Here is a 26,924-nt window from a genome sequence, read left to right on the forward strand (position 1 = left end):
GGCAAACAGATTGCATCCACCGGTTCGTCGATCACTACTACAAAACTATATGTACAATGCATTTGACCAATGAACGTGATGCTGCATTAGAATGTATATATTAATATTCAGGGTTTTCCAATAAGAGGTGTTATTTTGATATTCAATCGTAAAAGATCAATTGTTTCGTTGCTTGTGTGGCACGTAGCGCCATCTTGTTGAAATTAAACGTTGTCCAGATCAATACCATCCAATTCCGGCCATAAAAAATCATTAATCATCTCTCGATAGCGCAATCCATTCACCGTAACTGTTGCTCCAGCCTCATTTTCGAAAAATTAAGGTCCAATGACACATGTTGAGGGTAGAGAGGCTTTTCAACAATAACTCTTGGGTTTTCCGAGCCCTAGATGCGACAATTTTGCTTGTTGTCGAAGCCACCGAGGTGGAAATGGGCCTCATCACTCAAGATGATTTGCATTTGATTCACTAAAGTGAATTTTAATAATTTCAATGCGTTGTTGAAGCGTGTATCGTTCCATTTTTTTTAATGACGTAGTTTCTACTTGTCAAATGTTAAAATATGACAGCTTCAAAAGTAACATCTACCGAAATAGCGGGCTATTCAAAATAACACCTCTTATTGGAAAACCCTATATATATATATTTATATTCTGTAAAGGCAGATAATGTGTAAATTTCCTTTACAAACTGAATAAAAAATTATTTATTTTTTAATCATTAATTATTCTTCGGCTTAGAACTAACCAATGGTAGAATTATAATTACGCATATCATGCGCTAGTATGCATTTGTGGAATTTTACAAATATTTACACGTTTTGCGTAGTGGAGATTTTCTGTGACTGTTGCGTTTTCATCGCATTCCAGACTCTATGATCGTATTATGCATTAATTTAAATCAGCATTTCGGTGTATATATTTCTATGTCTAAATTTGCATTATCATCCGTCAAAATTGCTGTTATTTTGACATTGATAGCTATTTTTTTTTTTTTACACTAACCCCATGCTATGAGAACAATATTTTACCTCGGGGCCGTTTTCCTCCCAACACGTCTATAATTTCCATAAAAATTATTCAATTAACACAAGCAAGTACAACTGATCAAGATGACATTTCAACACACCTTCAAAAAGTGTTCTAAAGTCATGAAAAGTTATGAAACTAAAACTAGGTTAAATATATTACTTGAGTTATGTTTATAAATTAGTTTTTACATGGATTTTATTGACTTTATATCACTTTTTAAAGACGAGTTAAATTGTCATTGTATTGAGTTATCATGGAAACCAAATTAAATGATTCACCTGTAACAACATTAAAATAACGGATAATCCAGTGCAAGCGCAGAGTACAAGAGAAAAGTTCACAAACAAAATTAAAAAAAAAACACCCGTCACACCCGACAATAATGATTTTCCTCCGAATACACTCTTCAAATTGTACCTAGTTTTCATACAGATAATTTAAATGACAAAAAAGAACTACCAGGAGCACATAATACAGAAAAGTTAGACGATATAAATTTCAGCCTTATATAAACAAGTATTACGATGACTAAGCCTACGCTCTATTTACATTCGTGCTGCATAAAAACCTGATTTCTATCCGCGTTCATTTTCCTGTTTTTCTGGTTGTGAACTTCGCTAATAAATGACACAAACCATTGTAAAGATTACTGAAAAAGTATTCGATTCTGATTTTAAATATATGTTTATATTTTTAGGACAGTGGCAAGTAAATTTAATTTAATTAATTTGTGTTATTTCTCAATTTACCCATTAAAAAAATATATATATAGTATACAAGGCGTCCGGTGGTAAAGCGCACTAACTTCGGGGGTTGATTCTATTTGATAGTATAAGTAAAAATATTAATGATACGAAAATAAAACGTTTTAAGGTACTTAATATCTCTATTTTTTTAATTGTTTTGTATGGAAAAATAATTATTCTTTTATGGAAAAACATATTTTTGTATGGAAAAAATATTATTTTATGGAAAAAATATTTTTGTATGGAAAAATATTCTTTTATCGAAAAATATTTTGTATGAAAAAAAATGGAAATATGAAAAAGTTATTTATCTTATTTTTACTTCTACGTCATGTATAATGACCTCCAGATACTCTCAATATCGCCTTGGGTGAGACCACCATTCAGACTTGAATCATTGCTTTAAATGGCTTTGGCTGTGTTTGGTGACCATATCTAAATAGCCAGGTACTTACCCACCTTCCTCTTCCCCATCTCCTTTACCTTTCCACTACCTTTAGCCACATTCACAACAAGTTTCTCATTAACTCATTAAGTTTTAAAGTGTTATTTTTGAAGATTGTATCTATTCATCTGTTATGTCCATAGACATATGAATATTAGTAGACCTGCCCTAAGTGATTAAAAGCGTATTATCCCCACTCCCCATACCGGTTCCATTGGAGCCGGCTGTGCTCGCGTATGGCCTCAAGTGAAATTTGAAAACGTGACGTCATCATTCTTGTGCGAACTATGGTCGAGGCATCATCGGTTCATTTTACGAAATAACACGGCAAAATGTTGACTTGTACTATGAAAACTTGTAAAAATAGATGTGAAAAAGAGAATAAACCCAATTGTCGTATTACATTCCATATATAAGCATTATTTTACTTTATTTTAAGCATATTCACATCGTATAATATGAATCAGTTGTTACTATCACATCGAGAAACGTCTGGACGCGAAACACAAAGCTGGTTAGTTGCTGGGAAGTAAATTATGAACATTTATAAAAGTGTCTTAACTAAATACTTAAACGAAATATTCGACTCTGAAAATAGAACCGATTTTTTTTGCCGAATTTGGACTTCGCAAATTTGTTCATAACGTGGCGAGTAATTTGCGCTTCCATGTAAAAATGTCTATTCATTCAAAAGCAGATTTTACTTTTAAGAAGTAAATGGTGATATTATAATGCGAGATGCCTATTTACTGTCAGATTGATTTATTGACGAATCACAGTCAGCTTCACTCCCTTCGTTCTTCAACAGTTGATTTTACCCCTCGCCATTATTTTCTCGTCTATTAATTCCTATGTCCTGTGGTTATGTCGAAACTTTAAATATATGAAATTATTTCAACAAAAAGCTCCGTAAATTATTACAAACATGTTTTGTTCCGTTGTATAATATGTTATAGGCATGAAATAATTCACATTGTATAAATATATGCAACTACAGCATTTGTCGAGAGATTTTTGTTATATTTCGAACGAGTCGTGTTTTATTAAATATTTTCGCATAATTTTTATCGTTTTTTTAATTAGTTAATTAGTGCGTGGGAACTAGTGTTAGAGGGATCTAACATTCTTATTTGCATATCTCCCTTTCAAACCATCTTTGAACGCTTACTACAGAGCCTTAAGAGGCTTAATAACTCTGGCTACGATAGTGGTTTATGAATCTTTTTGAATTGAATAATTACACTAGCAATAATGTCATAATCATGAGTGTCACTCGGTTTTTTTTAGCATTTCGCATAGCTCAGTCGTGAGTCACCAAATTTTAATATAATTTACAAGCATAATTCTATAAGTGGGCGTTTCTCGCTCGGCATGAGGAACTGATTAATAAACGATTATTTTTTACAAAAAAACGCCCCTAAATTTGTCGAACACATAAATAATGCAATTATTACATTGTGTTGAATAAGGTTCTCAATAATAATAATAACGTATAATAATTAAATAGTAGGTAAAATTCCCTGGAAAGAGAATGTTCCCCGATCTAATACAAATTCCCCAATTTCGGGATTTTTTATTATTTTTTTATTAACCCCTCTAGCAAATTATTCATTATATTTCTTTAAAACGGTCGGAGAGTTCAAGCGTAAATAGCATAAATGGAATATTTCTTAACTTATCCCACAGCTAAAAAACAGTCAGAAATAAACATATAATTTTAAAAATATTATTATTTTTAATACGAACATAAAAAAATTTAACACAGAAGTAATATTACTGATGACGAAAAAAAACACATTTTGGTAGACAAATGTATTATAAACATAACTGTCACCTCATTTTTTGTTTAAAAATAATTTATAATAAATTCACCTAATTTCATTATCTTCGATTTCACAAAGGTGCGCAAATCAATTCTTCTGTAGGTAACTACTTAATTTGAATATAAAGTCTGGTGTTTTCTCTTTGTAATAATGTTTAGATTATATTTATTACTAGGACAGCTACGGACACAACGATTTCTATGAGACAATATCATGAACTATTCCCAAAAGCTAACAAATTGACTCTAAGCTGTTTGTTCACAAAACCGAAATAATTAGCTAAATTAATTAAATTAAAATTAGTTTTTAATATCCAAAAATGACGATGTTATGAGCTTTCTAAGTGATCTTGGGTAAAACATGCTTTAAACTTTTCCAGTCATACTTATAAAGATTGCCTAATACTCCGCTATAGAGCTGGAAATAACTATATGGTGAAGAGGGCAGTATACTGCTCGGGTTAAAATATTTACTCATAATAATATTCTTGCAAGATTAGTTCAGACTTTGTTCCAATCCTCAAAAATACGGTCATTTTCGCATTTCGTGTTTAGTTGGTAACTTTACGTTTCTTCAGTTGACATATGAAGATATCATTGACCCGGTATGCTTTGAATTGCTTCGAAATTTGGTCAATTTGATTATGCATTCCTTATTTGCTTTAATCGATATAATCGATATTTCGATTTCAAATATTCCTCTGATGTGCTGCCAATGGGCATTTTTGTTTTTTTACATTTAAATTTGTCAAATTAATTAGTTGAATGTCAAATCAACCAGATTTTTAACTAAGTCCGCGATCTCCGTCCTAATACGATAGTAATACTTCCCTAATTCTGGGCATCGGGCGGCTTAAAAATCTGTAAGCCACTAATACTGCGGTATTACGGCTGGTATATGCAGTACGCCTACCCGTGATTATGAGTAACGTTTTCTACTAACCTGTTATTATCTATTATAAGTAAGGCGGTATGTGTTTATTTTTATAAATATCAACAATTTTACTACACATTGCTCTGTAACAACTTTCATAGTACCTTAAATACTTATTTTCTACACTTATATATAATTATTAAATTCATTTGTATTAAGTTATTTTATTTTTAATGGTAATGTGTATTGTATCTGCTTATATCGTTCATACTCAGTTTATTATGTTTCGTACTATACACTTCCAAATATATTATATTCGCCGTGTGTCACTAGCTTTATTAAACGATAACAATATAATAGCTCCGACATCTTTCTAAGACATTGCAAAACTGCTCCTTGAAAAAGTCGAATAACAACAAAACTTTAAACAAATCACAGTTAATGTATTTTTAATCTAATATATAATACTAGCTGACTTGTACCGGTGTTGCTGTGGGTTATCCTTAGGAGATAGACATATACCATTGTAGACTTTTCTGTAGGCCTTTTTAAGATATACAATTCCGTAGTACATTATTTTGATGTATCTCATGAGGGTTAGCCAGCATTAGCAATTTAGTGCCCGAAAATATATTTTTACGACTTGATTATAAAACATCGACTTTTCTCTACTTTCTATAAATACAATATGCATGTTTCATGGTTCCATGATAACTCAACACAGTGACAATTCAACACACTTTTAAAAAGTGATATAAAGTCATTAGAAACATTAAAAAAAATATTTTTTTTCAACCTAACCTAACCTACTTAACCCAGTTAACAAAGTTTTTGTTTCATCACTTTCCATGACTTTATATAACTTTTTAAAGATGTGATGAATTATCATTGTGATGATTTATCTGATCACCATGTTTCATATATGCAAACCTTCCGGAAGAAATTTTCTAAATTATAGTGAAAACCCTATCAAAATCCGTTGCTTAGTTAAGAAGTAAGCGCAAAAACAGACAGACGCGGATAGCGACTTTATTTTATACTATTTAGTTAGAGATACACGAGATTAAGCTCTCAGCTTATGTTAAATAGCTGCAGATGATCGTGTATCGTTAAGCTATTCTCAGCGAGACAAACGTAAGACGACTCAAAGCATGAAACAAAACCTGAATCTTGTAAGTACTAAAATTTAGGTCAGAAAATCTTCGTTCAGTTTCATAACAAAGAAACATAATAAATCGGCATGCGAGTGTTACAAGAATATACATACATAATTTTAGGTTTGAGGCACAATGCTGCTGATGGAATAAGATAAATTATTACAAAGTAACGTTGTAACAGATAATAATAGAGACGTTTTTGATTGTTACTCTTGTTTGCTACTATTTTTAACTCTGTCTATTCCAAAAATTACTAATAAATACGGCCAACGAACATTAACGTATCCTTTACCTTCTATATTTAATAAATACGTGCATCGAATGTTCACTTATCTTGTTTTTATCTTCTATATTTAATAAATAAGGCTATCGAATGTTCACTTATCTTGTTTTTATCTTCTATATTTAATAAATAAGGCTATCGAATGTTCACTTATCTTGTATCTTCTTTATTTAATAACATCGAATGCGGCCATCGAATGTTTACTTATCTTGTATATTCTATATTTAATAAATACGGTCATCGAATGTTCACTTATCTTGTATCGCCTATATTTAATAAATACGGACATCGAATGTTCACTTATCTTGAATCTTCTATATTTAATGAATACGGACATCGAATGTTCACTTATCTTGAATCTTCTATATTTAATAAATACGGACATCGAATGTTCACCTATCTTGAATCTTCTATATTTAATAAATACGGACATCGAATGTTCACTTATCTCGAATCTTCTATATTTAACAAGATGACACTGAACTAAAAAAATAGCTGAAAAAATGTTTAATTGATTTATTTATTATTTTTATATTATTTATAAATACATTAGTATCCATTCATTGTCTCAATATGTGACTGTGTTATTTCTATCTGTCTATCTATTTTATGCCTTTGTATTGTAGTCACTAAAAATGTTATTATTCTGTACCTATTTTCTATATTGTGACTTCTCGTTATGTTTGTGTTTTAATGAAATAATATGGTAAAATTGACATGTTCACTTGGCAGTTTAGCGGGTGCTTATAATGAAGAATAAAAAAATGAAAAAATAAAAAAGACACTAGACATACCCAAAACTCATTTCTCAGAAGTTCATTAGAAGGGAAAAATAATTGCTCATGTTTTTACATGCAAAGCACTTTTTTGCTTGACATTCTCTTGAGATAGAAATAAACGGCACAGATCATTAGGTGTGCGGAATAAACAACAGTATGATAAACTAAGGACTGGTTGTTTCGGATAATTTGAACAATTCATCAAATTTCAACGTTTATTTTCAAGTTCTGCCAAATTTTTTTTAAAGTTCTGTTATTATTTCAGTTCTGTCAAGCAACTAGCCTATAAAGACATAATAACAGCACTTGAATAGGACTTTCACAGAAATAGTTTAAATTTGATGAATTGTTCAAATTCTCCGAAACAACCCGTCATTGGCGAAATTTATTTAACGCCCAGAGGGCGTTATTAGAAAATTGCCATGTATTTGACATTTACAGTGTTAAAATTATTACATGCAGGTTATAAGCATATAAATATATAATAATTTTAAATTTAGATATCTGAAGATGTGTTAACATTATTAAGTCAAATATAATTAATAATCAGAAAGAATTGTAAAAAATCCAGTTTTGAAGATTTCTTTGTTAACCATTTTTCCCTTTCTAACGACCATGTAATTCCCTATTAACTCTCCCACTCCTACCTTCCTCTCTCTCTCTCATAAATTCTTCTGCTGATTTAGGTTTGTCCCTCCCCCGCCCTCTAATTCCTCTCCAAATTGCTTCATTTGCATTCATACATATATCTGCTATTCCTATACTTGACCTGACTACCCATGTATTTGATTAACTTTATCACCGCACGTGGAAGCATGTGACTTCTCCGATCAACTACACGTCATATCATATTCTTCTCATACCCCTTTGTCTGTATTTTCGCCCTGCATGTTCCAACCATGAATTTTCTAACTAGACCACTTTGCATTTCGACCGTCTGTAAGTTTTTTTGTGTGTCTACTGTTCACAGAACTACGTTAAAACGTAGGTAACCTTCCTTTGTTCATCCTCCGATATACAATATGAGAATGTTTAATACCAAATAACCTACGTCAATAAAAGCATTTTGTAAAATAAAAAAAATAAAACTTTTGGAAAAGCAAAACATCATTCATCTATCCAGAATTCTGATACAAGCCAACAGATTAGACAACTGAAAAAAACCCGATAGCAAAACACATTTTACTTATTCATAAATATGACATTTTATAATGTAGCCTGTGATTGATATGAATTCGTTATTTGTGGGCGTTGCGCTGCACCGCAATAACACCTCTAAAAGTGCACCACTGACGAGAATAGTCATTTAAAATGCATTGAATTACTATTTTTTGTAATGCATTTTTGTGCATTATGTTCGTGAGTTTCACCACATCGTATTCAAGTATAGAACATCGTGCAAATAGCTCGCTCGCGTCAACCAGTTTTGTAGTGAATTCAATTTTTTTCACGACACGTATTTAAAAGAATTAACCTTTTTATATACATTTATTTGAATTTACTTCAATTTTTTTTTAATATTTTGTTTGCGGCGATGAGGTTGGAGCGAAATTTAACCTCGTTCCCGACATACGTTGTCGTTGTCGATGACAATGCATTCTATCAAGATTTGGTGACAATCATGTACACACACTTGGACATACACGCATTTCTCTGAAATCGGATAACATCAAAGCAGTTGATATACGAAATAAATTTTGATTCTACCCGATACTTCTTGGGTAAAAAGATTCAATCCTCAATGTTTTTTTAATGTTTTAAAAGATATTTTAAAATAGACGTATTATATATAACGTATATTTAAAAGATATTTTAAATTAAACGTATTTTATAAAGGCGAAAATCGACTACCCAGGGTATTTTGAGGATGAGTCCAAATAACACTATGCTTTTAACATCTTCTTTTTAGGTCGCTCGTATCGAAATTTGCTTCTTGCGTTACTGTTTGTATGTTGCATGTTGATCGAAAACAACTTGAGCAGGAAAACGAAGTGGTACATCCACAAGCCTCCACACATCCGCCTACCATGGCTTTACCGTTAGCCACAAGAGTCGAGTATAGTGATATAGTAACTAGTAACTATATCATAGTCTAGTATAGTATATTAACTAGTAACTATATCGTAGTAAAATTATCATAGGCAACTAAGAAGTAGATGAAATCAAATACTTGGGCATTATAATACAAAAAACCGCCGAAAATCCTGTCCTGGCGTTAAAAATCTGTCTTTTAATACTTTACCAGCCTATCAATTATCAATTAATATTAAATATCAATTAATATCAACTATCAATTAATATCAACTATCAATTAATATCATCCAGGGCCGGACCTATGCGGGCACAATTGGAGCAGCCGCTCCGGGACCCGAATTGCCAAGGTGCTGGTAATACCTAACAGACCTAACACATAGCCCTTGAGATTATTTATACAAATCATTGAATATTATTGAATATAATGATCACTTACTTAGGCGTCTAATGGTTTTGACAAGGGGAGCCAAAATTTTAATCGCGCCAGGCACCGTTTCGCTTAGGGGCGGCCCTGATAATAACAACTCCTTCATCGCTCGATCGATGTAATAGTCCATACTGATAAAATTAGGCATTATTTCGGTGAGATGTAAGTACGTAATTACTCACGTAAATGTCATATTTGACATTTGATACTGCTAGTACCTCGGCGTCTAAAAAAATTAAATTAAAAAAAACTAATCATGGCTTAAGCAGCCGCTTAAATTTGAGTGAGGAATGTTGTACATAGCGAGGATACGGACCGACTGATACCGGGCCATAGTAAACTGGCTTTGATTCTTAGCTTATAACTCTGGCCTATAAAGCAACTACCGCTATTATGATAGCGCTTTGGAGGTTCCTAGTTCTCCGGCAGAAGTGAAAGTGAACAAATGCAGAACAAAACAAAAGGTCGAACAACTCGGTACTGACTTCAACAGCGCACGATATCTTGCACAATGCTGCAAAGGTTCAGAGTCACAACTCATTTACAGAATCTGCTTACTTAGGTCTAATGATTGGGGTCTTAACTAATTTTAAGAACAAAAAATGAATTACTCTTTTAACTCGGTACTAAAAAGTAGAAGGCTTTCAGCGCCGGATCTGACTTGGGTACAGAAGCGACGTGACGGGTAAATTAATTTTATTATAGCGACTATTTAAACATTGTACATACAAAATATGATATTAAATATATGTATAGTAAATTGTATTTCTTAGTCCCCTCACTAGTTGACCTGTGCTGAGGCCGACTAAAGTTATTCGATTCTATTTTATTAGTTTTCTATGTCATTTTTAATGTTTTTTTAGAGATTTTCATTAATTTTCAGCCAGATTTTTATTCTTGATTTGTAATCATTCAAATTTTCTATTCGCTTCATATAAGGGGATGTTGTGGAGTTTCTTCGCAAAATAAATATAATTTCTTTATCCGAATGTGGTTTTATGACCTGGAATATTTTTAATGTCATTGTGATTTGAAGTAAAAAGTGCTGAGAATATTTTTTTTTCAAAATGAACACTAAATTGTATAGAAGCACTATTATTTGTCAACTATCAGTAGACTGTCATTAAAATTTCGAAATTTACTGAAAAATATACAATTTTTATTAAATTAGTACTTAATACTAATTTTTCTATGTAAAATTTGATATATTATTGATTCGTAGTATTTTTTTTTCTTAAAAAAATTATGTTTGTCGTCAAATCAAGGTCATCAAAAAATTCTCACTTTTGTACTTGTATTGATCCCTTGTTCTTATTATTGCTATTTTTAAACTTTTAATTCATATTGGAATCCCATTTTAATATGACATTTTGTGGATTAAAACACTTTTATATTAAAAATCAACTAATAATTTTTGTTAAAAATAAACCAATAAAACATATGTTGCTGCTGTTTGAACAGAATAAATAGTTCCCGGGGCGGCGGTACCCAGCTAAAAGCAGGCCGTAGAAAATAAAATACCTAACCTAACTTTTTCGAAAATAAATACATAATTGTATGATTTGATGATAAATCTGACCATGGCATAATGAAATACGTACTTGCATTTTATCCTAATTATACCTTCAAAATAACCATATTATACTAATTGTCTTAAAAAACATAATAAATAATAAGAAATAGGTACAAGTTTTCATCGAAATCTTCTAGTGAAAAAACATACTGTTAATCTTAATATATAAAAATTCAGCCTTCCTATGTTTGTTCTCACAAAACTCAAAAAGTAGCCGACCGATATCACTGAAAATTTCAAAGTTTGTTCTTATTAGTGCCAGGAGTCTTTAGAGAGTGGTTTGAATTGTTGACGAAGTCGGGGACGCTCGAGAAAGACTTAACGTATTATCTCTGCACTGCAATGAGATACGAAGTCGAATTAAAATCGATATAATGTAGTTTTTTAACAGTAAAAATGTGAATTGTGTTTGTGCTCGCAAAACTCGAAAAGTGTTAAGCTGGCTCTACACTCGCGCGCGAAGTCGCGCCGTGAATTCACGCCGTGAATATACGCCGCGATCCGCGCGTGAACTGTGTCCATCCACACTCGCAAAGCTTCAGTCTTGTTCGCCGCAAACCCTTTGTCGCGGGCCAAAAAACCGACTAAAATCGGGGAATGGCGCGAAGCGCGAATGCGAAGATTGCGAAGGCGTGAACAAGATCCACACTCGTGTTTCGCGGCCTTCGCGGCCGTTCGCGCCGCGAGTGTAGAGCGCGCTTTAAACTGATATCTCATATTGTACATAACTGAATTGCTTCATTAACAACATTTTATATTTATTTAAAGATAAATTGAAGATGTCCACTGACTTGGTATAATTGTTTCCCTCTCCATTAGTATTCTGGGCAAAGAGGAATACATATGGTAGTTATTCCCAGAAATTTTGCATTGAAATAAATCCTGACTTCTAGTATTACGTTGTGGAATCCTGAAGCTTATCAATTCTAGCAATACCGGACTATCAACTAAATCATTTAGAATTTTATATAAAAATACCAAGTCTGTATTAATGTGAATTTCGTGATGAATGTTGGTAATCAGCCGATACAGCTATCTACCACACTAAAGGTAATATTAAGATAATGTAAATTAAAGTTTATTAAAAAAATAACATACGAGAAAAATATATATACAGGGTGCAGCAAAACAGATAATCAGACGTCAAATGCCGATTCTAAGTTAGATTCAGCTTTTTTCGACAAATTGTGATTAGGAGAAGAGGATAACTAATATGTTGTTTAGCTTTTCAGCTTATTACGATTTGATAGAAACCCAAAACGCACCTAGAATCGACGTTTAACGGGGACCTCCAAATATCAAAAGAAAAAAAAATCACCCTGTATCTACACCGCATGGAGAAAACTTACTGATATAAAATATTGCTAATTTATTAAAAATCTCGTCAAATTATTCGTATTCCTGTTAAAAACGGGACTGCAGGCATTTAACGAATGAACTGACAGATTTCTTAACAAAGTGTCAGTAAAACACGAATGTGGAATATAAAAATAATATTAGCGCATTTCGTCATTATATTTATCAGGAAAAGCGCAACTGCTTGAACACAAGTTCTAATATATTCTGAAAGGACTAATATATTTTTTCCGGAAATAGATTGCCCTTAAGTTTTTAACAGGATTTCAATAAATCAGCCATACTCATTTTAACCAAATAACTAAGGCAACTCCTCTATACTCTAAACGTCTTAGTCCTTGTATGTATCCGTTTTTTAACGTTTTCACTTGCTCACTAAAATATTTGGCATAAAACTTATGTTTTGACCGTTTCAAAGTCTCTTTATAGGCAAAATATATCTCATTCGCTTCCTCATTATTTTTTTATATGATTAGCAGTGAGTTGTTTATTTTTGGTTGTTTTTAATCGTTTTTACGATAGTTATAATTGCGTAACAACCTCCAGATTACCACGGAAGATTGGTAGTAGCAATTAACTAACAGTGCTCATTCCGTTTCCACGAGTTGTTGTTTTAACATATTTTATTCCGTCTTGTTGTAATGTTTATTATATACATAAGGTTGCCGATAGAGAAAAATTCCAATAGCGTATGACCTGCTAAATAACACTAATATTATAGTTATCCGCCTGATAACATTGGGCTATTGGAAGGTTTATTATATGAAGTTGTAGCTATCCATAAATTAATCTTTACGCATTTCAATCACACCATCACTTTAGGTAGTTAATCACCGGTTGTGAGTGGATTTTGCGACCGATATATATAACAAATAATTATAAGCAATAATTAGTTGCCCGAAATAATAATACAAATTGAAAATATCTCCCGAATAAAAATAAATGCAGCCAACGGGAATTGAACCCGTGCCTTCTGATGTCCGGTCAGGTGCTCTGTATCCACTGAGCTATGTCGGCTTATTTCCAACCCGCCAAATGATTCAATATGTACTAGTACCTCAATCAACAATTACTGCTTATTATATTTTTTCCATCTGTAAACAACCAACTTTATTTTTGTAGGAAAGGCTTTGTTAGTGCTAAATTTCTCACTAGATGGCGTCGAGACATATATCTTCATTTATTGGTGAAATATTTTTGACTAATTTGATAAACTAATGTGTATAAGACAAGGTTTTGTGCGTAGCATAAAGGATAACAAATAATTATAAGCAATAATTAGTCGCCCGAAATATTAATACAAATTGAAAATATCTAATTAAAAATGACTAATTATTGCTTATAATTATTTGTTATCCTTTATGCTATGCATAAAACCTCGTCTTATAAACATTAGTTTATCATTAAAAAAATTGTCTATATATTATGCACACGTAAAATAAATACTATCGGGCGGAAAGCTATCTGAACGTAATAATACCCGCACTACGTATGTTTCTCAGCTATTAAACAGCTTTAACTATTATGTTGTAAGACAAATACACGTTTGGTACGCCAATTTGTTTTAATAGTTAAGTTTTGCATCACAAAGAACAAATGGATTCAGTCCATCAACAATCTACATGAATAGGTACAGAAATCCTTGAAAATTAATTGACAAAGTCCATGAAATGTTTTGCTCGCGAAATAAAACTAAAATAAGAAAAGGGGTCACTTTTTGCAGAATTTTCATTGTATTTTTGTATTTAGTGGAAAAACTGCTCCGTACTGATCACAGAGGACATTTTTTACACCAAAATCAAACATTTTATCGTTATCGATAGAATTTAAACAGATTTTTTATAGTTAAGATCTTCGATGACGAAATGTAACGAAAATTAAATAATGGACAACATTACATTTTATACAGAATAGTGCGTGAACATAGATCTGAACACCTTCGTGGCCGAGCAGTTAAGATTCCCGACTACAGATCCAGCGGTGCGAATCGAATATCACAATTCAATTGGTTATAATAAATATGTTTTCACACTTAAGAAACAAAAATAACAACTGGCGAAAAACCACCATTCCAAATAGAAATAATATTTGAAATAGCTTTAGCTTTGTTTAGTGACCAGATTTGAATAGCCAGGTACTTCCAAACGTTCCTCTTCCCTATCTTTTTCCCTTTCAAACTTCATTCAGTCCTACAACGAAACACAATTGGAGATATCATAGTCCAATTGGCTCTATACCGTTGGCAAAACGAAATGGCGTATTTTTCCATATTTTATGTACATGAAAAGTAACAGATCATTGATCCAAATACCTGCATACATTATTAATTAATAATTGCTCATAAATATCTCATTCAAGATCAGTTTGACAGTTCATTCAGCCCGAGAATTTCAATGCCAAACTAAACTGATCAGGTGTACAGAGTGAGCAAGAGTAAATTGCTCATGCGAGTGTTTCTCTCTTTTTAAATTAGGTAATTGGATATAATTTAAGACGTGGTAGAACTACGTGATTGAATCTTTCAATCGGTTGCTCAATTTCCTCTCTGTATACTACCGCTATCTTTTAATTTGTTTATCTGGAGGAAGTTACGCGTATACATCATGTTTCATTATAGCCATTTATTTTTGAGGTGTTATGCCGGTGCTCAAGCTACGCACAGAGTATCACGAAAGCATGCTAATATTGAGCAATTGCTACTTAGTGGCATGGGTGTGTAAAACATTGCTGGTATTAAGCATGCTACATGACGCGCGTGCGGAAGGGGTGTGCTCTTAAGGCAAGGCCAAACCGCCGCGATCATTTTGCGTCCGCGATGGCGTTCACGGTGAGCGTCCTGTGTGCGTGCAGAACCGTTCACACCAAACTAGATGTCAACTAGCGATCAGCTGGCGTCCGTGGCACTCGTATGTTCGTGTCGGTTGTGTGGTAGGTATAGCTCGGAGCGGGAACCATTTAAATAATCATAATCATGTTTGGAGACGAATCTGAAGAAGAATTATTACTTCTAGCGGCTATTGCAGATGATGAAGATAGTAGCTTATCTACCCTAATAACGAATATTTTCGATATACGATTTACGGTTTATTTATTTATTAAGTTGGAGTTTATAATTCGGTAATCGAACCTATGTATAGTGGCTATATATTGGATAAGTTGGCCGATTTTTTTAACCACTGCATGTATTTTATTTTAATAATATTCGTTATTAGGGTAGATAAGCTATTGGGAAGATGGTGAAAAAGCCCCTGAAAAGTGTAAATTTACTTAAAAGACGGTTTGGTAAGATAAATAATTTCGACGGGTTGGTAGAATAAAATGAAACCCATAATGCAATTTTGTTAGAATTTATGTATATTTGAATTAACTATTTTTTAATGAATTTTAATTACAAGAGTTTCTTTCGATTTCAATATTTTAAATATCAGATAAATGGGGACAAAATTCTTAAGAATGGTTTACACTTACATAAAACAAATTAATCGAACACATATATAATAATTACAACTTCTTTTGTACAAAATATAAACATAGAACTCTGCTAAAAAAATACACGCGTTCCGGTGCTGTGTAGTCAATACACATCTCAAAATAAGCGATTTAATATCGGAAAAATATGAATATTCATAGCTAATCGATTATGTTTATTATATTTTATATCGAAAGTGATAATAATTGTAATTTACTTGCTGAAAACATGAAAAAACCATCGGCAGATGCTAATTTCGTTGATCATTCTCTCTGTATTTGTATCCGACATCATGAGAAATACCACAAACTCAGAGATAATTACGTTGCGTGCAGCGTGCAGATCCTGCAAGCAGCAACTGATCGCGGACGCGAGCGATCGCCGCGTCCAGACGCTGCACAGGACGCCGCGGCCAATCTGAGAACGCTTCGATGTGAACACGTTGCTACAAGTTCATACACAACATCTGATCGCCACCGTGCACGGGATCGCGGACGCGCTTTGAACGCGGCGGTTTGTTCAGGCCTTTAGCGTGTCTGAACAGGTTTATTTATTAGCTTGCTAATATCGATTAAGGTAGGGAACTGACACTATTTTGATTACTTTTTCTTTCTTGCAAATCTTTCATTTTTGCCGAAAACCTGCCTTTAAATTGTACATGTGTTCAATAGTTTGCTTTGAGCATGCTTATTCAGGAATATGCTTAAAAAATGTATGCCTAACACAAGCAAATATAAATATATCATATCAAAGTTGAAGAGCTAGTTTTAAGCATGCTCGCAAGCGTGCTTATTTATGGGAATGTGTATCTGTACCTTTATGTACACTTGCCTGACATTGTTATCGGCAACCTATTTGAATTTCGTAATTATGGTGAAACGTAGTTTTGTATTGGAAATTTGGGGCCCGATTGGCCATTTTTTCACCTTTCTGAGTAGATAGGTACTCGTATTCCCATTTTACACGATGCTTTTTTTACCCAGTTTCCAAATATCGTCTTTCCATATGGATTTGGGTTGAAAAAAGACGTGTTCTATATTGATACCTACATTTTTGTTGTATATAAGTCGTCTGTCAAAATGAAATATTTAATCTTTATTTAGTTTTATATAAATATATTTTTCTACCTTTAACGCGATGATAATTATGCATATAATAATAAACAACCTGTAACCAAAATTATTTGCAACAAGGACATTCACAGACATAACACAAGGATGTGCAATAAAATCAGACTATCGAAAGGGGGACCTTAGTTTCACCATCATTTTTGTGCGTTTTTCGTAAAATCACCATCGAAATATAAACGTTCTTTGAAATGTCGCCAGCTATAGAGACCATATATGGAACCAAAATAGCCAAGTACTTCTCAATCCTGCGCTACCTCTTCCCCATCTTCTTTAGCATTTCATTATACCTCACAAAATTCCCCTAGATGGGAGATGCAAAAGTCCCACTGGCTCCGACTTATGACTTACGACAGAAACACAGAATTTCAAGATTTTTGGATGGTAACAACGTTGGTAGATGGACGCAATACAATATCTGCTCCAATAATAATGAATTAAATTTGAAAATATCAGTCGCATTGTTTTGAAATTGAGGTTACTTTTTAGTACTTATACTTTTCTTATTGAATTGCGTTGTCTTTAGGTAGGTAAGACCAATAATAGTTACAAAAGACTTTGCTAAAAATCGACAAGTAAAATAATTCACTGTTTTTCACTAATTGAAAGTGTCCATATATCACACCGTTTCGTATTCTTAATATTACAAATCCATCGTAGACCCTGAAAATGTACGAGTTAAATAATTTTACGAAATTCCTCTGGCCTTGCTTTGTGTTACAGACGTGAGCAATAGGAGTGTTTTAAAATACTGTAGATACCGCAATGTTAATTATTGCATAATTGAGTTTATGATTTATGAAAGCGTCTCAGAAAATTAATTTATGATCAGTTCATCTTAAGGCGAAGCCACTATTTTCGATTAATCTTTATAACGAATTGGTGTACATTATGAAAACCTAAAAATATGCTTTACTTAAATTGAAGGTTTGCCTATCGTTTCGCTTGAGTAGAATGCAAATACAATATTAAATTACTCAATAAAAATATAAATGTAAACTACTAAAAAAACATTTTTTCAAGAAATGTATGAACGCGTAATATAAACAACTTAAAAAAATACAATATTATAGCTATGAGATTATCTGTGATAGTTTCCTTTGGTTAACTTTTTTGCCTTCTTATAAAATTGTTTACAAAATAAAAAAAACCACTTTTGTGCGTGAAGTCAAGTGTTTCTAGACTCCGTTTGTCATGCGATTTTAATTCCGATTACCTATATTCGTGACGATATACGGCATACCAAGAATATACACATTTTCGGCTTGTAGCTTCCTCTTAATATTTCTGTTTTGTGTTTTAGTAATAGTTTCTTAGAGCACTTTTAATTTAACGCGGAATCACTAAGGATAGGTTGTTTCATAGAATTTGAACAATTCATCAAATTTAGACGTTCATTTGCGAGTTCTGTGAATGCCCCATTCAAGTTCTGTTATCATATCATAATTGAATTAATAAATAACAGAACTTGAAAATAACTTTCACAGAACTTGAAAATTATATTTTAAATTTGAAGAATTGTTCAAACTCTTAGAAACAACCCGTCCTTATTTTTTTTCTTGGTTGTTTCCACGACAACTCAGGACAATGAAAAATTAACAAAATTGTAGAAAAGTGATATAAAGTGGTTGTCTATGTGCAAAGTGATGATAACCTATGAATCTAATCTTTTAGATATATCTAGTAGAAAAATTAGTATTTTAATAAAAAAACGGGATTGTAGGCCGTTTCCTAATAAACGTTTAGTACATTCATAATATATCGGAACAAGTGTTCATGCAGCTTCGTTTGTGCTGATAATATAAAATGACGAAATGTGAAAATATTTGAATTTTTATGAACATGTGTTCCGACATCACGATAACACATTCGTGTTTTAATGAAATTTTATCAGGAAACCTTTCAATTCATTGATTAAAGGCCTGCAATCTCGTTTTTAACCGGATTACGAATAATTTAATCCTTATCTAATTAACCTAGTTATTACACTCACTTACTTTTCATGACTTTAAAATAGCACTTTTAAAAAGTGTGTTGATTTGTGACTGTCCCGAGTTGTCCGGTTACCTCTTCTCGTTAGTATAGGTACCATATTTTTAATGAAAATATTTTATCTTAGGTTGTTTTGGATGAACTGAAATTTTCAGGACAGGTAAACGATGGAACCCTAGAGGGGTGTTTCATCATGTTTTGGGCGGACTCCGTAGATCTTGAATAACTCTGCCAATATGAATGTATGACCAAAGATTAGATAATTCACTAGTTTTGTCATTTATCAAACCATTAATGTACTATTAATGCACTCTCACACGTAATTGATTCTATGTCTGCAAAGACAGACTGAGCCATAGCAACGCGTGGCGGCCTACAGCTAGTAGTTATAATAAGGAAGCATATTATTCCAATTCATCACACAATGGTGTTTAAATTAAAATATTAATTCAAAGAAGTACAGTCACCGCAATAACTTAGCCCGCATTAATATTACATACATAATTTTATGTCGATACTAAAAGCATTATGTAATTTATAACTTGAAGAAACGAATATTATGTATATTTTAACAATAATTTATTTTATTTATTACGTTAATCACAAAAGATGTCACCGTTTTATTTTAATTTACTTTCACATCGCCATGTTTGTAAGCACCATGTGTATCTGAATGCCTTTACGTAACAATTGCAAGTTACAGTGCGTTTTACGGCACATTGGCCAACAAGTGCCAATATGGTACATCACATCCCACGGTACGTAGGTATTCGACACAGTGATTTACTCGAAAGTATTTTTTAATATTAGTACTAATCGTCGCATTAATTGTGATTTTTTTACACTAGCTCCACACAGGAGGCCATGAGGAAATTAATTCATCTAAAGGCCTATGTCAACCTTGAGGATGCTGCGCGTAAGGTTTTTTAGGAAAGGATAAAGGCATTAAGGGTGGGTTGGAATCTGAGGGGTCAGTGTGTCCAGGAGTGACAGGAGAATCCACACCTCCCAATTCAGTGAAGGCGATGTTCCGAGAGAGTCCTGCAGGTCAAAAGGTCTCCCTCGACCAGTATCTCGCGATCTGGCATGTCACACAGTTGGCGGGCAGACACGGACAAACCTGACCACATGAACCCGGTTACCACCAAACAAAAATTATCGAACCACTTAGTGTGACCTATGGTAGAGGTGTTGGTTATCCAATAAATGGTTCCAGCGACAGTGGTACCCATACCCGCTTCCCATATTGAACATAACAAGAACTGACACAACAACTGGACACAATAAAAAAATACTGAAATGTCGTGGTCACTCCATGTCTCTTATATTCCAGGGTACTGTTACGAATGCAGTTTCTGACTGCAGTCTGCAGTCGGTCATTTTCAGTGGTCCAGTGACGAATTCATTGATATACCGTAGCTTGGGAGATAAATACAGTTTCGAGTTCGACTGACTAAAATATGACCGCTTCGCTAATTATACGGGGACACTAAATCATACGAGTTGTTTGTTCGATAAAATCGCATAGCTCCACGTGTTTTTATTTTGCATTCAAACTACCTAGACGTTTCTTAGAAGTCCCATACACACATTAAATTATCATTGAAAAATATCATTCACTGTGTGTCATCTTCTTCTTCTTCCTAGCACTATCCCAACTCATTGCCTAGGTAGGCTGTTGGGGTCGGCTCTTCTCGTTCTCAGGTTATAGCTTCTTCGGTTCTGAGTGTCGCTTTCATCTAGGCCGTTTCTTTGTAGGATTTTGGAGCATTGGGTCATCCAGGAGTTCTTTGGTCTACCTCTGGATGACTGTCTTTGAAGCTCTATAGACATTGCCTGCTTCACTGTGTGGTGGTCTCCGTCTTATGTGCCCATACCATCTTAACTGTCGTTCCTCTAGCTTACTTTTTATGTCAGTGACACCCAGGCTACCACGAATGCGTGAGCTTTTAATTTTATCTTTTAATGATACTCCTGCCGTGTGTCCTGTGTGTCATCTATCTATCTATATATATATATATAGATGAATGATAAAAATGAATGTTTCTTTGTTTGTTCCTATAGACTCTAAAACTACTAGACCGATTTCACTGAAAATTTCAACGTTTGTTCTTATTAGTGCCACGGGTATTTAGAGAGTTGTTTGATTGGTAGAAGATGTTGGGGACGCTCGAGAAAGACTTAACGTATTATCTACGGAGTCGATTTATATACTGAATGCTGTAGAAATGAGATCCCTCAGGCGTATGTGTGAAATGTGGAGTTCCGCAAAGATTACAAGGCTGATGTAAGCGTAATGAGTAAGAAACGCTTCTATGGTTTGGGCATGTAGAGCGAATGAGAAGAAAGGAGTGTACGGAGAATATATGACGCAAATATGAATGGTAGCAGAATGTCAAGAGTCAGAATAATAGAAGATTATGTATGAGACTATGCATGAATGTGAATGAGGCAAGGAGTGTGTGCCAAGACCGAGTTGTCGGGCGGTCCGCCCTCTCTGCCTACCCCTGCGGCAAAACGGAGTGATGGTTGGTTAGTTAGTTAGTTATCAATGTGGTATACAATAATGAATGGTAGAATATGTATATATGAATGGGGACACCCGAGGAAGACTTAACTCTTGTTTCGGCACTAAAAAGAGAAATTAGTCGAATTATAGGCAATATAATGTAGTTTTTTTAACAATAAAAATGTGGTTTTCATGATATTACGTGAAGTTAATTGTAGAAAAGAGCGGATTCAACTAATTATTTGTGGTAAAATACGGCGTGCGTGATGAAAGCAGAAAGAGATTTGAGGACAGTGTATGACTTGAAGTTGAATGGTTAAAGAGGTCAAGGACGCCCTAGGAAGACAAAGACACGATCAAGTTAAACAAATACTTATTATAATACAATAATACTATTTCAACTTTTAAATGCACACCGTCGACAGGTGCACTAGTATTCACAACTTCAAAACTATACTCAAAATCATTAATTACCCCGAGCAACGCCGGGCGCACGTCAGCTAGTGTGATAAAAAAAACTAAATTAAAAAAATGTATTAGCTAAATGTATTATTAAAACTAAATGTATTAGCAAGTTATAATTCTCGGAAGCGTGCAAAAGAAGCGCGCAGTATTCCTGAAAACAAAACAGTTCCCACTATCTAAGAGCACGGCGATCAGAGGTCAGAAAAAAACATTCAACAACACTATAAAAACCAGGCATAAATTAGTACACCAAGAAATACCTAACTCAATGAATAATCATTCAAAGAGCATCCATAACTTAACACTTAAACAGCTCTGTCGCTAACGATTAATCGATCAGTAATCGTAATATTACGATTTATTCGTATATTTACATATTTTCACTTCTAAAGTGCATATTTCTATACAAACGCATTCATATAACAGGTGTATTTAATTTTTTTTGTTTTAAATTTATTTATTTAGTAAAAGATTATACATTTATATAAATTATTTAAGAAATGTTTTGACTGCCCAACTAGGATTCCCGTTTTAGGACAGTCAAATTAGGATGAGTATTAACATTTTGATAAGTTGTTTGATAAGTATAGTATTAAAATAATAATGAAATAATAGGTATATGTACTTTTAACTGGTGCCTAAGCCTACTAACATATTTTGTATAAATATGAATAACAAAGAGAAGAAATAGAATAAAATAAAATATCCAATTAAACATAAGATTAACTGCTGCTTGGGTAGCATTCTAATTTAAAAGTAGTAGGTAGGTACATAAATAAATATACACATAATGATAAAGATTAGAACATAAAGGTATCTTTTACATGGTTTATTTTTTGTTGAAGTTTTTGTTGTTGTTTTTGGTTTGTGTTTGATTTCATTTTTTGTGTAGTAAAAATTCACTCTCCTTTTTACAACCTTACAACCCATATTAATTACTAGCCCGGGCTTTAAACAGAGTTTTTCGAAATCAGATGAAGATAGTAATTTTCATCTTATTTTGAACGTCAAGTGTGCAAAATTTCATCAAGAAATATCAAAATTATGCTTTTAATGTGTAGGAAAAGGGTTGGGGTAGTTTTTCCAATTCTCACATACACAGTCACATTACTCGTATTTTGTAGGTCTCGTGTGTAAAATTTCATCAATCCCGGGAAAAAAACTGTAGATTTGTATACAACATAATTCCACGCTTGTACCCGGCGTTGCTCGGGGTTATGAATGGTTTGTAGAAAATTTTGAGTTTTCTTCGGGCATCCCAGACTTCTACCACCCAAACCATTTCGATTTTGGGCAGCGGTACTTATACCCGCCTTCCAAATCGAAATATAATTTAATTATAATACTACTTATTGTTATTATTACGCGCATAATAACAGCCTCACCAAAGAAAAACCACTTCACCTCCGTTAAACAGTGTTGTTATTACACATTGTATAAACACTGTAAAAGTTCAGATTCGAGTTGGTACTAGTAAAAATTTTTTACCGGAGCTCCGAAAGAAGAACTGGCATCGTTGGATTTTCCGCAGACTGTCACATGAAACTCCGTTCTTGAAAAAGTTAATTTATTTCGGGCACATTATTCTTTAATTGACAGTAAAAGTGATATTTTTTAATAACACACATTATTTATTTATTTATGTATGTGAAGCTAAATATATATCATAGAAATCAACTTTCATATTGCGCTAACATTGAATTCAAAATCTAATTTTTGTTGTTATTCTCTGGGAATTATTATAATATATTTTTTATATTTTTTATTGTGTAAACGAGATTAAAATTAAGGTGACAGTTTTCTTGCAGATTCCCTAAATAAAAAGAATGTGTTTAAAATTTCGAATTCCCTAAATTTTTCGACATTTGGAGTAAAAATATGTTTGAAATTAAAATTTTACAATTTATAAATATCAAAGTCTATTTCAAATACAAAAATCTAAAACATAATTTTGTCTAGTTTCTTAAAATGGTATTTGTTTTTACGACATCTTCAAAAAGAAGAAATGTATAGAACATTTTCAATACCTTGTAATATTCCGAAATTCGATGAGAAATTTCAGTTTATACAACATTAAAAAAAAACCTTTTGTCTGTGTAAGCAATGTATATATCTTTCCATGAACTATTTTATATAATTTTCTTTATTAGTAATATTTTCACGTACACGGTCGTTTATCAATTGAATAAATTTTTCACCACGTTTTTAAGTAAGACCGTTAATTTCTATGTTGGTAATAGCAATAACTGCGCAAGAAAGAGTTTTAAAATAATGCTTACTTCAGGGGGCAGGTTAGTTGAGGATTTAGCAACAAGCCACTGTGAAACAATCATTCGGTCGGCAATACGTCACAGTTTAACCCCGTTACAGGGAATTTATAACGCCCATTTGTCAATCGGGACGAATTCGCAGATGGCACTGTCTACAGCAGAGTTATGTGATTTGTAGAAGAAATGACATCATTTTCCGAAGAAAATTAATGCAACTTTTTTTTTTAAATCGATTTGTTCTAGACAGATATCTGGAACTGCAAAAACACTAGAAAAATTAGCTCTGGATTTTTGTTTATTAATAAGAGTTATTACAGTAATTATCTACTGTCACTACTAATTGATGTACCTATATTTAAACATATTACTATCTAGAATTTAAATAAATATAAGCTTCGTTTTCACTTATTTTTTATTTTATTTTATTTATTGCAGAAACAAACAGTACATAATTACATAGAGGACAATAGTTACAAAGTTATAGAATTTAGTACAATAATTGGTACCAATAACGTGTCGCTGACATATGTACATGTGAGGTATATTATACATTTTACGGTTAAGTTACATTTTTAAGTTAAGTTAATTAGTGTGCTGGGGAAGGAGAGAGGTGTGTGTGAGTGTGTGTGTACGTGTGCATGTGTGTCTGTGTGTGGTTGTATGTGTTATGTGGGCGAATTCAGTGTGCTAAAAAAGTTTTTCGTAAATAGAGGGAGAGAATCAAAAAATATATCCTATAATATTTCCTCCAAAACGAGATAATCTTTAATATGATTTTGATATTTGCAAATAGAGCACAAAGCATGTGAATATACGACGAGGACAAGACGATTACACCTTCTTGCTACACGTCACGAATTAGAATGTTGTACTTGCGACAGTTTACAATGCAACAAATCATCTTCTTTCCAATGTGGGTAAGGCTGTTTTTAAGGGTGGAAATTGATAGTAGGTATGTTAGTATATGATGGGAAAAATGGTAGGTATTATCAGTGGCGGCTCGTGACTTTTGGGTTACTAGAGTGCTATTATTACAAAAAATGGCTTAATTGATGTTGTTGTAGCTGAAAACGATTTTTTATTTTTTTTCGAAAAATTGATTTTTTGTATGAAGATTTTCAGGAATTCCGTGCGGCGCACGGCTATACTGAAATTTCCTGAAAATCTTCATACAAAAAATCGATTTTCGAAAAAACATAAAAAATCATTTTCAGCTATAACAACATCAGAAATGCTATTTTTTATAATATTAGCACTCTAGTACACCCAAAAGTCACGAGCCGCCACTGGGTATTATCCAAAACTGTTTCAATATTAAACAGTATTTTTTAACGTTAACTCCACACAGGAGGCTCTGAGGAAAATAATTTCCTTTCCTTCGAAAGTTCGCTGCGTCATTTACACCACGATCTATGGAGCATTGACATAACTGTTTAAATGTTTAAAAAATGTGCTTGTATGTATTACATAATATTTTATTAGTATTTTATTTTAACAAAAAAAACTTTCACATGTATTTTTATTTATTGTTATTAAGTTTAATTTGTAGAATTTGAGTTTGATAATGCCTTCAGAGGGCGAAACAGCTGTCACGCGTAATAATAATTACACAGCAGAACTTGTTTAAAAATAAACTGTTTTTATAAACCCAATAACAATATTATTGAATATATAAAAAATAAACAAAAATAATAAAAAAATAATACTTTCACATGTTGTCACTACATCTGTATTTCACTACATCATTGTAAACATCTCACACCGACCTTAACTCTCCAATACCTACTGATTTATTAAAAGACGGAAATCAAAATGTAAATTTTTTACTTCAAATTAGCTCATGAATCATTGAAATTTAAAATATTTGGTAGGTACTCCAAATCTATCCAATTACTTTGCGGTCCTAAAATACATTTGTTACAAAATGCACCTGACTCAACTAAGCTAATAACGTTCCGAGTACCAAATCGTAACACTAGGCTTCCTGAGTTGTTCTTTGTTTATTCATCATTAATTTCCCAGACCAAAGGCTCACATAAGTTAGGAAATAAATCCAGTTCTGTTGATATATTTTTCTATTCCATACTAAAATTTAAATCAGAAATTTCTAACATTTTGTTTCGCTAACAAAATTATGTAATCTGTAACTTACCTTTGTATGTAAATATTTACCTTATACCTTACTTTTATGTGTTGCTTTTAATGCCAACAGATGGCGCTGTTTAAAAAAACCAGTTTTACCTGTCATCGTATTTGAATGCAACGTTATGTTGTGTCAAAATTTCAAAGCAATCTGTGAATAACTTTCGGAGAGTTTTTCAATTTTGAACAAATGAATAATCACATTTTTATTTATAAATATGATTGTTTCTATACTGCCAATTTGAATAAATTGAATTGCAAATCCCGTTCATGTAGCTGGGAATAAACATATTATTATTTTGTTAATTTTTTAATGCACTATGTAATGTAATTGTTTTATGTAAAAGCCCGAAGGGTGTAAATAAATAAATAAATATTATATTTGAAATCTTTGCTTTCATTACTTGTACTACATTAATGTAG

General features: G+C 32.7%; 1 protein-coding gene across 1 annotated transcript in view; it reads left to right on the plus strand.

Annotated features, from left to right (window-relative positions):
* Positions 1-26,924, plus strand: part of LOC149426035 (uncharacterized) — a 157,245-nt gene that overhangs the window by 56,745 nt on the left and 73,576 nt on the right. The window lies entirely within an intron of this gene.

Source organism: Hesperophylax consimilis, chromosome 2 (assembly GCF_061612785.1).
Source record: "Hesperophylax consimilis isolate HC1 chromosome 2, BYU_Hcon_1.0, whole genome shotgun sequence".
Classification (NCBI taxonomy): Eukaryota; Metazoa; Arthropoda; class Insecta; order Trichoptera; family Limnephilidae; genus Hesperophylax; species Hesperophylax consimilis.